This window comes from Balaenoptera acutorostrata, chromosome 11, assembly GCF_949987535.1.
Source record: "Balaenoptera acutorostrata chromosome 11, mBalAcu1.1, whole genome shotgun sequence".
NCBI lineage: Eukaryota > Metazoa > Chordata > Mammalia > Artiodactyla > Balaenopteridae > Balaenoptera > Balaenoptera acutorostrata.
In genome coordinates this window covers 25566508-25578916 of record NC_080074.1, presented here as the reverse complement: position 1 = coordinate 25578916, position 12409 = coordinate 25566508, and the positions used below count along the sequence as shown (strand labels likewise).

At 45.9% G+C, this 12409-nt stretch overlaps 1 protein-coding gene across 1 annotated transcript in view; it reads left to right on the top strand.

Annotated features, from left to right (window-relative positions):
* Positions 1-9053: 9053 nt before the first annotated feature.
* The window catches only part of ELK3 (ETS transcription factor ELK3), a 69924-nt gene continuing 66568 nt past the window's right edge, over positions 9054-12409 (top strand). The window contains exon 1 of the mRNA XM_057556557.1: positions 9054-9484. The gene's annotated coding sequence lies outside the window, so the exon portion shown is untranslated. The remainder of the gene's footprint in view (positions 9485-12409) is intronic.

Here is a 12409-nt window from a genome sequence, read left to right as displayed (position 1 = left end):
AGTTTACAGTTGGACGAGGGAAGACGCCGAGTCTAAGAAAGGCCGTAGGACAAATCAGCGGTAGCACTTGCACTCCCAGCAGTTTCCCTGCCTCTCCATCCTGGGTTTCTTCTCTTTACTTTGTGTGGTCCTCTATTATAACTCAGCAAAGAATACCAGAAAGGATTTGGGTTGTGGTCAGAAAACCTGGGCTTTAGTCCCAACCCCATCATTTACTGTGTGATCTTGAACACACAAATTAACATTTCTACTACTCAGTAGTATCAAATGTAAAACAGGATTCATACTATTAGAGGCCAATTGAGTTCATCTATTTAATGACACTTTTTACACTGTGAGGCATTATACACATAATTTTCTAGTAATTATTTTTTCTCCTTGAGTATCTATGATATTTATTCAAGAAATGTGTATTGCTGTGGAGATGAAGGGGGGAATGAATGTAATATTACCAAGTCTCACCCCCTCTTAAGAGTATCCACTGACACTTTCTGGGAAGAAGACGCTTCTCCCATTCATTTCACCCCAGCATCTGCTTTTGTCCTCAGAGCCCTCACAGGAGTCTACAGAAATCCTAGTTAATTTAAAGCTAGTTCAATAACACACCATTGCCCCAGCTTCCTTTACCTCCAAACCACGGTGCCTGGTTCCTGACAGCAGCCTGTAGATGGCGTTTCTCTTCTCCTCCATCCTGGGTTGCATCTGTAGTCTCATCAGCCTGTGGGTACACATGAGGCACTATGACCATGGACACCCCACTAATGACATTGTTGAACCTCTACAGGCTGATGGGGGTACTCAGTACTGCACCTCCACTCCACTGAAACCCAGTCTTCTCTGGTTATTTCTCAGAATTCCAATTGCGGTGTCTTACACGAGCTGGCTGGGTAAACCCCCAGCCCACTAAATTACTCCTCTCTTTCCTGTCCAATTTCAGAAACAACTGAGAGAGAAAGCAGGTGCCAGGCTGGTGGAGATCAAAATAATCGTCTTATTACTGATAACAGCTAGATCGGAGGATGATCCTCCCATCTACAGGCACAGTGGGCTGGCTGTCATTTCGCCCCCGGATTAAATTTACCTACCCGGGCCAAGCTGGAAACCTGCAGGCACCCTCAGCATGGAGAACAGAGACCGTGTGTTCTTGGGACAAGCGGGTTCCAAAAGAGGGGGCAGGTGGGAGCTGAGCCAAGTGTTGCAGTTTCTATTCCTAAACTTGCCAGTCAGAGAACTTCCCTCTCCCTTTCCTACTGGAGATCCTTCCAGACAGAAACATGAAGGCTTATTCCCTCTTGTTCTTTGTTCTCTGGCTTCCTTGTTCAGGGGCTTCCTCATGACTACAAGGAATGTCAGGTCAGGTTGCATGCCCTCTCATCTCGGTGCTGGACCTCAGGCAGAAGGTGTGCCTGGGTTCAGAATACCCCTAAATTTCGCAGGAAACAACTTCATTTGTTTTGATTTTGCGTCAAAATCCCCCCTTGGCTCCAGCCTCCCCAAACAAAGCCTGTCCCCCTATGCAAATAGACCCTTGAGAAGGAATTGAATTATTATGCTTGTGCCTGGGAGCTTCTACTCCCTCTGAAGACCCCTGTGCTACCATCATCTCTGGCAAGCCTGGTCATGGCCCCAGGCCTTCCTTTGCTGCTCTCAAAGCACCTATTCTCATTTGAGTTTCAGGATTTTTCAAAGGTGATAATCAGCCTCCTCCAATTCATTAGATTTTTCCACCATTAAGGAGTTGGTCTTGAAATCCCCCGAACCACCCCTTGCCCATCTTTGCCATTAAAGCACAGCACGACCTCCTGCCCATGGGGCATTGCCTGGGTTTCTGTGACTCTGATGCTGTGGGAAAAGAAAGACTGCAGTTTCCTTCAAAGTCTTGCCCAACACCTTCTAGGATCAAAACAAGAGATGAAGTGCCCTGTTTTCTTGATCTACACATTTAAAATCCAAAGCAGCTGTTTACACAGGAACTCTGGGCATCACTGAAAGAAAAAAGGCCCAAGACCATTTGTACCTTTCTGGACAAGTCAGATTTCTATTATGTAGGAAATGATTTTGACCAGTAGCTGGTCAGGACAGTTTCTCAGTTGTAGTCATCCTGGAAATAACAGCAGTGACTCACAGTTTTTGGAGTTGTGACACCCTATCACTGTGTTTTAATCTCCTTTCCTTTGTAATGCTACAATGTGGATTTGGGGATACAAAGTGTGAGAATACAAAGTATTAATAAGTTTCAATCAATTGTGAATTTAAAAAAATCTAAAGCTTGGAATCAGTGTTAATTCCTTCCAAATGTCATCAGTTATTCTCCCTCCTAGTGATTGTTCACATGCCTCAGTACTGTACAATATCATTTACAAAACTTCATGGCGTTATCACTCCTTTAGGTTGGCCAAAAAGTTCCTTTGGTTTTTAAGTAAAAATAAAAGACACATTTTTCATTTTCACCAAGAACTTTATTGAACAACATATTCACCCTTTTGTTCCACTACCTTCTGCCATTTGTCAGGAACTTCATAATTCCATCTTCCCAAAACTTTTTATCTTTTTGAGCAAAGAAATGTTCCAGGTGCCTTTTATAGTCTTCCAGGGAATTGAAATTTTTTCCATTAAGAGAATTTTGTAAGGACCAAAATAAATGGAAATACGAAGGTGCAATGTCTAGTGAATATGGCTGATGAATCAGAACTTCCCAGCCAAGCTGTAACAGTTTTTGCCTGGTCATCAAAGAAACATGCGGCCTTGCGTTACCCTGATGGAAGATTATGCGTTTTCTATTGACTAATTCTGGACGCTTTTCGTCGAGTGCTTCTTTCAGTTGGTCTAATTAGGAGCAGTACTTGTTGGAATTAATCGTTTGGTTTTCCGGAAGGAGCTCATAATAGAGGACTCCCTTCCAATCCCACCACATACACAACATCACCTTCTTTGGATGAAGACCGGTGTTTGGTGTGGTTGGTGGCAGTTCATTTCGCTTGCCCCGTGATCTCTTCCATTCCACATTATTGTACAGTATCCACTTTTCATTGCCTGTCACAATTTGTTTTAAAAATGGAACGTTTTCATTACTTTTAAGCAGAGAATTGCATGGGGAAATATGTTCAAGAAGTTTTTCTTTTCTTAACTTATGTGGAACCCAAACATCAAAGCGATTCACGTAACCAAGCTGGTGCAAATGATTTTCAACACTTGATTTGGACATTTTGAGTATGTTGGCTATCTCCCAAGTGGTATAACGTTGACTGTTCTCAATTAATGTCTTGATTTAATCGCTATCAACTTCAACTGGTCTACCCGACTGTGGAGCATCGTCCAGTGAGAAATCTCCAGCATGAAACTTCACAGACCACTTTTGACGCGTTCGATCAGTCATAACACCTTCTCCATATGCTGCGCGTATCTTTCTTTGCGTTTCAGTTGTGTTTTTGCCTTTCTTGAAATAATAAAGCATAATATGCCGAAAATGTTGCTTTATTTTCTGCCATCTTAAAATGGCTACACAAAAATTCACCAATTTTGATAAGTTTTTTTAAAAATGCACACTGATATGACAGCTGTCACAATACAATCTAACAAAATTTTTCCGATTAAGTTAAAGGCAACTGAGTGCTACTAGAGCCATCTTAAAGAAAAAACCAAACGAACTTTTTGGCCAACCCAATATTACTGATGAATTGATTGATTAAAAAAAATTTGTTAGCACTTTTTTTGCAGGCATTTGGGATAACGCTAAGTGGTAAGGTTCAAACCCTGTGTGGTGGGGATGCAGGAGAAAGGGGCCATGGACTTCATCTGGTGGATCTTGGAAGACTTCTTGGATGAGGTGGGGTTTGAGCTTAGTCTAAAGGGTGAGTAAGACATTTACAAGGGTTTCATAAGGAGAGAGGTCATCTGGGTGGAGCATTGGAGATACAGAGATTCTTGGACTCAACCTCAGAATCTCAGGGGTGAGGCCCTGGTACGTATGGTTCTGAGATGTAACCAGGGCTGGGAACTCAGGTTTATTCAGAGACCAGAGAAAAGTCTGAAAGGCTGTCTCCGGGGCTAGGAGAGTCCAAGCCAGCTATTCTCCACCTCAGAAGAAGATCGAATAAGAGGAATTAAATGAAGCACAACAACTTGGTTTCCTCTGAAGATGAAGTTCCTGGATGTGAAGTTTGTTAAAGACACTAAGATTTTTACCCCATATGGCAAGGAAAGGCCTTCTTTGGAATCAGAAAGAAAATGCAGTTAAAACCAAACCAAAAAACAGGGCAAAATCTCATTTGTCTCAAATGGCCTATGCCAGGGGTTGACAAACTTTTTCTGTAAAGAATCAGAAAGTAAATATTTTCAGCTTTATAGACCATAACAGTCTTTGTCACAACTATTCAACTCTGCCACTGTAGCACAAAAGCCGTGTTGGGTAACGCGTAAGTGAGTGAGTGTGGCTCTGTTCCAGCAAAGCTTTATTTATGGACACTGAAATTTGAATTTCATATAATTTTTACATGTTATGAAATATTATTCTTCCTTTGATTTGTTTTCAACTGCTTAAACATGTAAATTCTTATTGTTTACTAGAGCCAGGAGATAGAAACAACCCAAATGTCCATCAACCGATGAATGGTTAAAAAAAAAAATGTGGTGTATTTACACAATGGAATATTATTCAGCCTTGAAAAGGAAGGAACTCCTGTCACATGATGCACCATGGATGAACTTTTGACATTATGCTAAGTGAAATAAACCAGTCACAAAAAAGATAAATACTGTATATAATCCCACTTATATGAGGTACCTAAAGTAGTCAAATTCATAGAAACAGAAAGTAGAATGGTGGTTGCCAGGGGCTGGGGTAAGAAAGAATGGAGCATTGTGTTTAATGGGTAGAGAGTTTCAGTTTTGAAACTTTTGAAAAGATTCTACAGATCAGTAGCACCACAATGTGAATATACTTAACACCCTACTGTACTGAACACTTAAAAACAATTAAGATGGTAAATTTTATGTTATGATTTTTACCACAATTAAACATTTTTTTAAAAAGAAAAAAGTTAATTCTTACCTTGAAAGTCATAGAAATGGGCAGTGGGCCTGTAGTTTGCCAACCTCTGGCCTATCAATGGCCAGTCTGAGGGCAAAAAAGATGGTCCAAATCAATGCTTCTCAAATGTCCCCACTGAAAGATCTCTAACAATGCAAAAGGGAGAATGCAGACTCCCAGTGGGGTCTTCCTGCAAGTCTATAAAATTATTTTAAATACTCTTTCAAATGAGGTTCATGAAATTTTTTGAATCCTAGTCCATAACACATGTTGTTTTAATGTAAAATTGGCATTCACTGTAAAAATCAGTAAAAACTGATGTTCATGCAGGCTCAGAGAGGGTGAGTGACTTAGTCAAGGTCACAGAGCTAGAACAAGTCAGTATGGGACTGGATCACAAAATTCCTGATTCCAAATGTATACTTGCCACCTCAGTGGGCTGCCCTCCCATCAGGCTTTGGCTGTCTATTCCCAACTCCTACCCGCATCCCCCTCAACGCTGAGGCAGTCTCCAAAGTACTGAGGCAAACCGCTTTTGAGTTTCTACCAAAATTCATCAATTCATAAGTTTAATACCATCAATTCATACATTTCATATATTATTTGTTCTGCTATGTTCTAGAATATTTTAGTTTGATATATTCTAAAACTCATTTTTTTCCTGTCCTATCTAATTATACTTCCTTATCCATCTGTATTTTTTTAAACCATCCACAGCATCCCATTCTGTTATACATTATGGAATGTTAAATTATGAGGGAACAAAGAGATTTGTTGTCTTTGTACACCCAACATCCATTTTCTCTTATGGTAGATTATATTATTTCTTCAGAATTCTCCCTTTTTCCCTCCTTTTCCTTCTCCCTGTCCCATTGACTTTAGACTTGGCCATATGACTTGCTTTCTTCACTGGGTTGTGAGTTGACATGAGGGTGTGCTAGTCCTAAGTAGAGGTTTTAAGAGGCCTCCATGTGTCTCCACTCACTTCTCTTGAGCTCCTGCCCTTCCAGAAAGCCACATGTCCAATATTGGGCCCGTTCCTTCAGTGTGGGTCCAAGAATGAGAAAAACATGTGAAGCAAACATGAACCCAGCCAACCAAGACCCATCTATTGTTTAAGCAAGTCAGTGAGTGTTGGGGTTGTTTGTTACACAGTATTATACTAGCAAAAGCTGACTAATACACCCCTTCTTTTGGAACCAGTGTTTTGATTTTCTTCAGGAGACTCAGCCCCCACCTCCACTCTTCATCTGTAGGGTTTATCTGAGCTGATCCTCCTCCATCCTGCCCAAGCACCCTCCAACACATCACACTGACTAACTCCAATCTCTGGTAAGATGTCTGCTGTTCTTATCAAAGCTGAGAGAGCCTCATTCTCTCTTGGCTGGCAGAAATGAATGACCCTGTCACCCGCTATAAAGGATTCCTGAAGAAATTTCACTCATAACCCATATAATCCTAACTCCTATCTGTTTTATAACAGAAGCATAAAAATAGTGTGGATCATGCAATACTAAATGCCACATCTCTTGGCTACTTTTTGATAGTGAGAAGGAAAGCACAAAAAACAAATAGCAGACGTTATGAACTGAATGTTAATGTCTCCACTAAATTCATGTTAAAACCCTAACCCCCAATGTGATGGTATTAAGAAGCTGGGCCTTTGGGAGATAATTAGGTTTAGTTGAGGTCCTGAGGGTGGAGCTCCCATGATGGGATTAGTGCCCTTTATGAAAAGAGACACCAAAGAGTTTGCTTCCTCTCTCTCTTTCTCCTTCCACATGTGTGTATGGAGGAAAGGCCATGTGGGGACATAGCAAGAGGCGGCCCTTTACAAGCCAGGAAGAGGGACCTCACCAAGAACCAAATCTGCTGGCACCTTTATCTTAGACTTCCCAGCCTCCAGAACTGTGAGAAATAAATGTCTGTTGTTTAAGCCACCCAATCTAAGGCATTTATTATAGCAGCCTGAGCAAAGACAGCAGAAGCTATCTTATGCAAGGTACAGAAGCTGCAGACACCTACAAGTAAAATTTATTCCCCATGCCTTGGGGAAGAGCAGTGTCAGCTCTGAGTTATTCATTCTAACAAAGAGCTTGGCGTAGTGGTATGGACAACCTAAAACACCAGGAAGACTTAAGGAGGTCTTCCTTTGGTCTGGGAAACGCCAAGGCTGCCCATGAGTGTTTCAGGGGTGCCTTAGACAAAGAGGCATTTCTTCAAAACAATTAAAGCCTGATGAAAACATGTACACCTTTTCTCTCTTACATATTAGGATTCAACAAAGATTTGTTGTGAAGATGTACAATAAAAATCATGAAAGTCACTGGTTTAAGATATGCTTGGCTTTGGTATACACTTTTTAGATAAAGCAACACAGTGTTCTGAAATGTATGTGTGAGATATTTTCTCCCTGAGAAGGAAAATAAAATAAGTTTACATTCTCCCAGTCCACAGCTGGATCATACAGGGACACAGTGAGCTCTGCTGAGTGACAGCAGAAGCCCACTAGGGATTAAAACAATAATCCCTAAAGTGTAAAATTAGCTGTGGAAAATCAAGGGTTGATAAACAGCCCTCTTCCCCATATCTTCTCCTTCTTCTCTACTCCCCTACCTTTCCCCCAGCCCCCCACACCTCATGTTTTCCCACCCTTCTTAGAGGTCTGGTGGGCCTTGTCCCACTTCTCAGTGAACTATCCATGCCAGCCCCAAAGCAAATGCTGCCAGCTGACTGTCCTATGAGTCAGGTGCCCTGACCTGGTACTAACTAGAGTAAAATACAACCCTGCCCTTAGAAGCCCACAGTTAGTAATAGTGAGAGGTTCGTAAACAAATAATCAGAAAGGTTGCAGAAATAAGAAACAAATAAGCAAGTGGAGGAGCTCTCAGAATGCCATCCTTTGGAAAGCACTCACGCCCCTGGCTCCCAGGGAAGCTGACTTAATTGGTTTGGGTTGTGTATAGAGATCAATTGATTTCAAAACACTCCCCAGGTGATTCTAACTTTAGCCAGGGCTGAGAACCACCCCAGACGTATTGAATCAGGAACGCTGGCGGTGAGGTTAAAACCTGTGTTTTAACAAGCCCCCCACGTGATGCTGGTGCACGCTCAAGTTTGGGAGCCGCTGGTCTGCGCTGCTAAGGGGTGGAGGCATGGGAATGGAGGGGTCCAAAAGGGGAGCAGTTGGGGCTGGCGCACAGGGCTGGGATGAGGGACTCTTCCACCGGCACCCTCCTCCCTCCTCTAAGCCTCAGGGCAGTGGACAAGCTCTCCTGTCCGAGCCTGGCCTGAGCCCTTCGGGGTGGGCGGTCCTTGAGGGATAGTGTGGTGTGGAGTCCGGTTTTGAGACCACGGAGCCTCCCTCGGAAGCCTCAGTCACTCGGCTCCGTGGCCGCTGCTCATTTCGCTCCGGAGTCCCTTAGCAGGCAGGAAAGGTTGGGCCTGTGACGGGCCATAGAGAACGGCCAGAAAGGGCTCTTCCTGGAGAATCCTGGCTTCCAGTTTACGGCTTCTCATCCTTTTCCCCAAAGTGGGCCCCCTACTCTGAGCGCTGGCTTTTTTTTTTTTTTTTTTTAAATCCCAGACAGGAACTGTGTCCATCCCCTGACAAAACCCGTGCCTCCTTTTCTGCACATGCAACATCTTCTCATCCTAAGCAATCACGCCCCCACCCACGAGCAAAGCAGCCCTTAGCCCAGAGCACCCGGACCCCACTCCCGATGCCCCCTGGCCCTACAACTCTTCCATCCCATCTGACAGAAAACAGCGAGTCCAGCGGCCTCCCCACTTCGGGCCTCCCCGCCCAGACCGACCGACCGGGCAGGGCAAGACCCCACTGCTGGGCCCAGCGCGGTCCCCAGCACAGGGACCCCTGGGGGGAGAAGAGGGATCCCCCGTCTCGCCACAACCCAAGCTCAGCCCCTCGGCGCGCCGGGGGCGGCTTCTCTGCGTTTCTGGCCGAGCTGCCCGCCCCCCCGTGGGGAGGGGCTGCGGCCAAGCGGAGTCGCCCGGGGTCCGGAGGCTCCTCCCCGGGGGTGGCCGAGCAGGAAGCGGGGAGCGCGGCGGGCGGGGGCGCGGTGCGGGGCCCCAGGCGGCGGAGTATGCGCGGGCCTCGGCGGCCAGCCCCGGCGCACAGCCGCGGCCGGGGCGCGCGGCGCGGGGCGGAAAAGCCTGTTTACACAGACTGCACACCGCCTGGGGAATAATGCAGTAAAGGAAGTGAGCCGGCTCGGCCTGACTGCTCCAACTTCCTGCTCTCACACACACCAGAGGAAAAAAAAAAAAAAAAGAGGAGCGAGAGAAAGAAAAAAAAAAGGGGGAAAAATCAGGATCTCATTACAAGAGCAACAGACCGTCTGCAGACGCCTGTCAGCATGGAAAGTCGGGGACTTTCGCCCGGTTCCTCCTAGAAATTCCCCCGAAGAAGGATCTTGAAAACTCCCCCGCATCTGGGTATGTAGTAGGGTCCGTGCCTGTTGCTCGGACAGTTGCAAAGTTTCGTGGGGCTTGGTTTTTTCTTTCTTTCTTCTCTCTGGCTTGGTGGGGGTGGGGCGGGTGGGCACCGCGTCGGAGGCTGCAGGCCCGGGGCTGGGGGCGGCCGCGGGGAGTGGGCGCAGCTGGGATGCTCCTGCGCCGGGTCCGCGCGCCGGCCCGGGGGCTACGGCCACCCGGCGATGGCACACCCCGCCCTGGGCTGCGCTGCGAGCCCGGAGGAGGGGGCGCGCGGGGGAGCGGGGGGCGGTGAGACTTGGGGTCCCCCTGGGAGGAACGGTGACTGGAGCGGGCTGCGTGCCTGGAGGCTGGACCACCGCTGACCTAGCCGGGGCTGGGGCTCTCCTCGGGGTGGCAGTGGGCACCGACGCTCGGATTCAGGGAGAGGACAGGGGTGGAGAGGGAAGCGGAGGGCGTGGGGAGCCAAGCCGCGGGGCTGGGGGCCGCGTCCCCTCTCGCTCGGCAGGTGACCCCCGCCCGGGTCCCCGCCCCAGGCGCACGCCCAGCCGGACCTTTAAAAGCCGGTGGAGTCATTACTGGGCATGGTTTTGGAGTAGGACCGGTTAGGAGATGGTCTTGGAGCCCCCAGCACTTTGGGATGGGGCTCTTCAGCTTGCATCTGAATGTTGGCCTGTAATGCTTCCGTAACTTGTTGGGGGAGGAATTACAATTTTGGAGGGCTAAAAAAAAAAAAAAAAAAAAAAATTAGAGGTCTCGGTTTTGTTACGTTATCTGAACCGAATCGTCCTGAGGACAAGCTGCAGTTAGGCGGCGGATGGAGGTGGGAGAAAGAAATGTTATTTCAGAAACTGCAAAAGGGGCTTTTTAGAAGGAAAAAAAAAATGAGTGTCGGGAGAGTTTCTGGCTTGTCTGGAAACGGCAAGACTAATTGCCATGCGCTTCCGCTTTGAAACTGGCAGCAGACAGCATCTTGAAAATGACTCACTAGAGGAGCTCACAAAGAAACTGTGGTTTGCTCCTTCTCAGGTTTATGTATTTGTGCCTTTTACAGTTTCCTTTGTAGTGTTCGAGGGGTCACCCGCCCCTTCCCCGCCTGCCCGCTCCCACCCTCCCGCTTTTGGAAGTCCCTGGCGGGTCTTTAACTCCCCCCAGCACCCCAGCCGGGAGGCGGGGGGACGCTGGGGGAGGCAGAGTTGTTTTTGGAGTTGGCTGGGGAGAGGGTTAAAGGGATTCTGCTGCTGCAGGGGGAAAAAGTTCCCTGAATTTTCCACTGGCTGCTGCAGGAAGAGAGAGCCCCTGTAGTCATTGCTAAGTAATGTCTGCACACACACCAACTAATCTCATTAGGAGTTTCCGCTGCTCGGCACAGGAGGGGTTTTGTGCAGCCACTGTCAGCCGGGGGAGCCCTGCGCTGGAGAGGGAGACAAGTTACGGCTTTATTTACTTAGAGGGGCAGCCGCCCAACGAACCTTTTCAGGGCAGCATCTTGAAAACTTTGAAGTCATTTTGGCCATTTTGGATTTCGAACTTACAGGTTTTTCTCTCCCAGGTGTGTGTGTGTGTGGGTGTTTTCTATTGCCCAAGCACCTCAAACCCACCCATCCTCTCGCGTCTGTGCTTCACTCCGGGCGGGGGAGGGCGGAGGTGACGAGAAACCAAGCATGTTCCGGGCATCTATTAATGAGCTCAAATTGATTTCTGAGCCTTACTGCCAAACAAAATACCCTCCAATCTCTCTCCCTTTTCTTCTGTCTCTCTGTGACACACACTTATTTGGGAAAGGTCAATTATGAGTTTCAATTTATGGGGATTATAAAATTACAAATTGTGTTAGGAGGGCACGTGGGTCAGACAGTTAAGAAGACTGTCCCTAAGTGTTTTTGGAGTTTCCAGTAATGATCCTGCCTGCAAAAACCCTTGATGGTCATTCTATGCCAAATATAGCAAAGGCCTTCTGGCCTTTTTTTTAAAAAAAACCTTTCAATGTTGGAAATGTGTAGAGTTACTAAAAAGGGTAAAGAATTTTAAGGAACCTGATTGGAACTGTGGGGCTCCTTTATTGACAAGGACACGCTGCTCTCTTGAGGGTTTTTTAAGGTGTCCGTGTTTCTTTTCTGGTGGCAAAGCACGTCCTAAAAACAACCCTAACAGCCCGAGCAGGGTGTGAGTCAGTGGACATGAGTACAGGATGTCCCTAACACCGCACCTGGCACAGAGTAGATGCTCAGTAAATTGTTGCATTGAAAGCTGTGAGTAGGCTAACAGAACTTATATTAAGTAGATAAGGAAAAAAGCTTTCCAAAGCCAACATCACTTTGCATGACCATTCCTTAAGGATGAAGGTTGTTAAGTATTCTTTCAAGACTACATTTCCTTCAAAATAAAAAGGGGATAATTATAGTTCTTCATAATAGTTCTTGATAATAGTTCTTCATAATAGTTCTTGATAATTTATTAATCTTGATAATTTATTATTTGGAATGAATAATGTTCGTTTATATCAATAGTTCTCAACTGGGAGTTATTTTGCTGCCCAAGGGACTTTTGGCAGTATCTGGAGACATTTTGGTTGTTATAATCAGAGGGGGTTCTACTGGCATCTAGTGAGTAGAGGTCAGGGATGCTGCTAAACATCCAATAATGCCCACAAAGAATTTTCTAGCCCAAAATGTCAGGAGTACCCGGATTGAGAAACTCTTGTTTACATTAATGATGATGATAACTTTTATATGCATTCATTCAAGGAATAGGACATTTAAACGTCATCACTGGCACTTTTCTGCCATGTGAATAAGACAGTATGCATGAATTTTCTCTCTTTTCGGTCAGTAATATGTGTGGAATGACATGTAAATAATGACAGTGTGATGGTGTACCTTTGTGAGCTGAATTAGACCATCTCTGAACCTCACTCACTTGGTACTA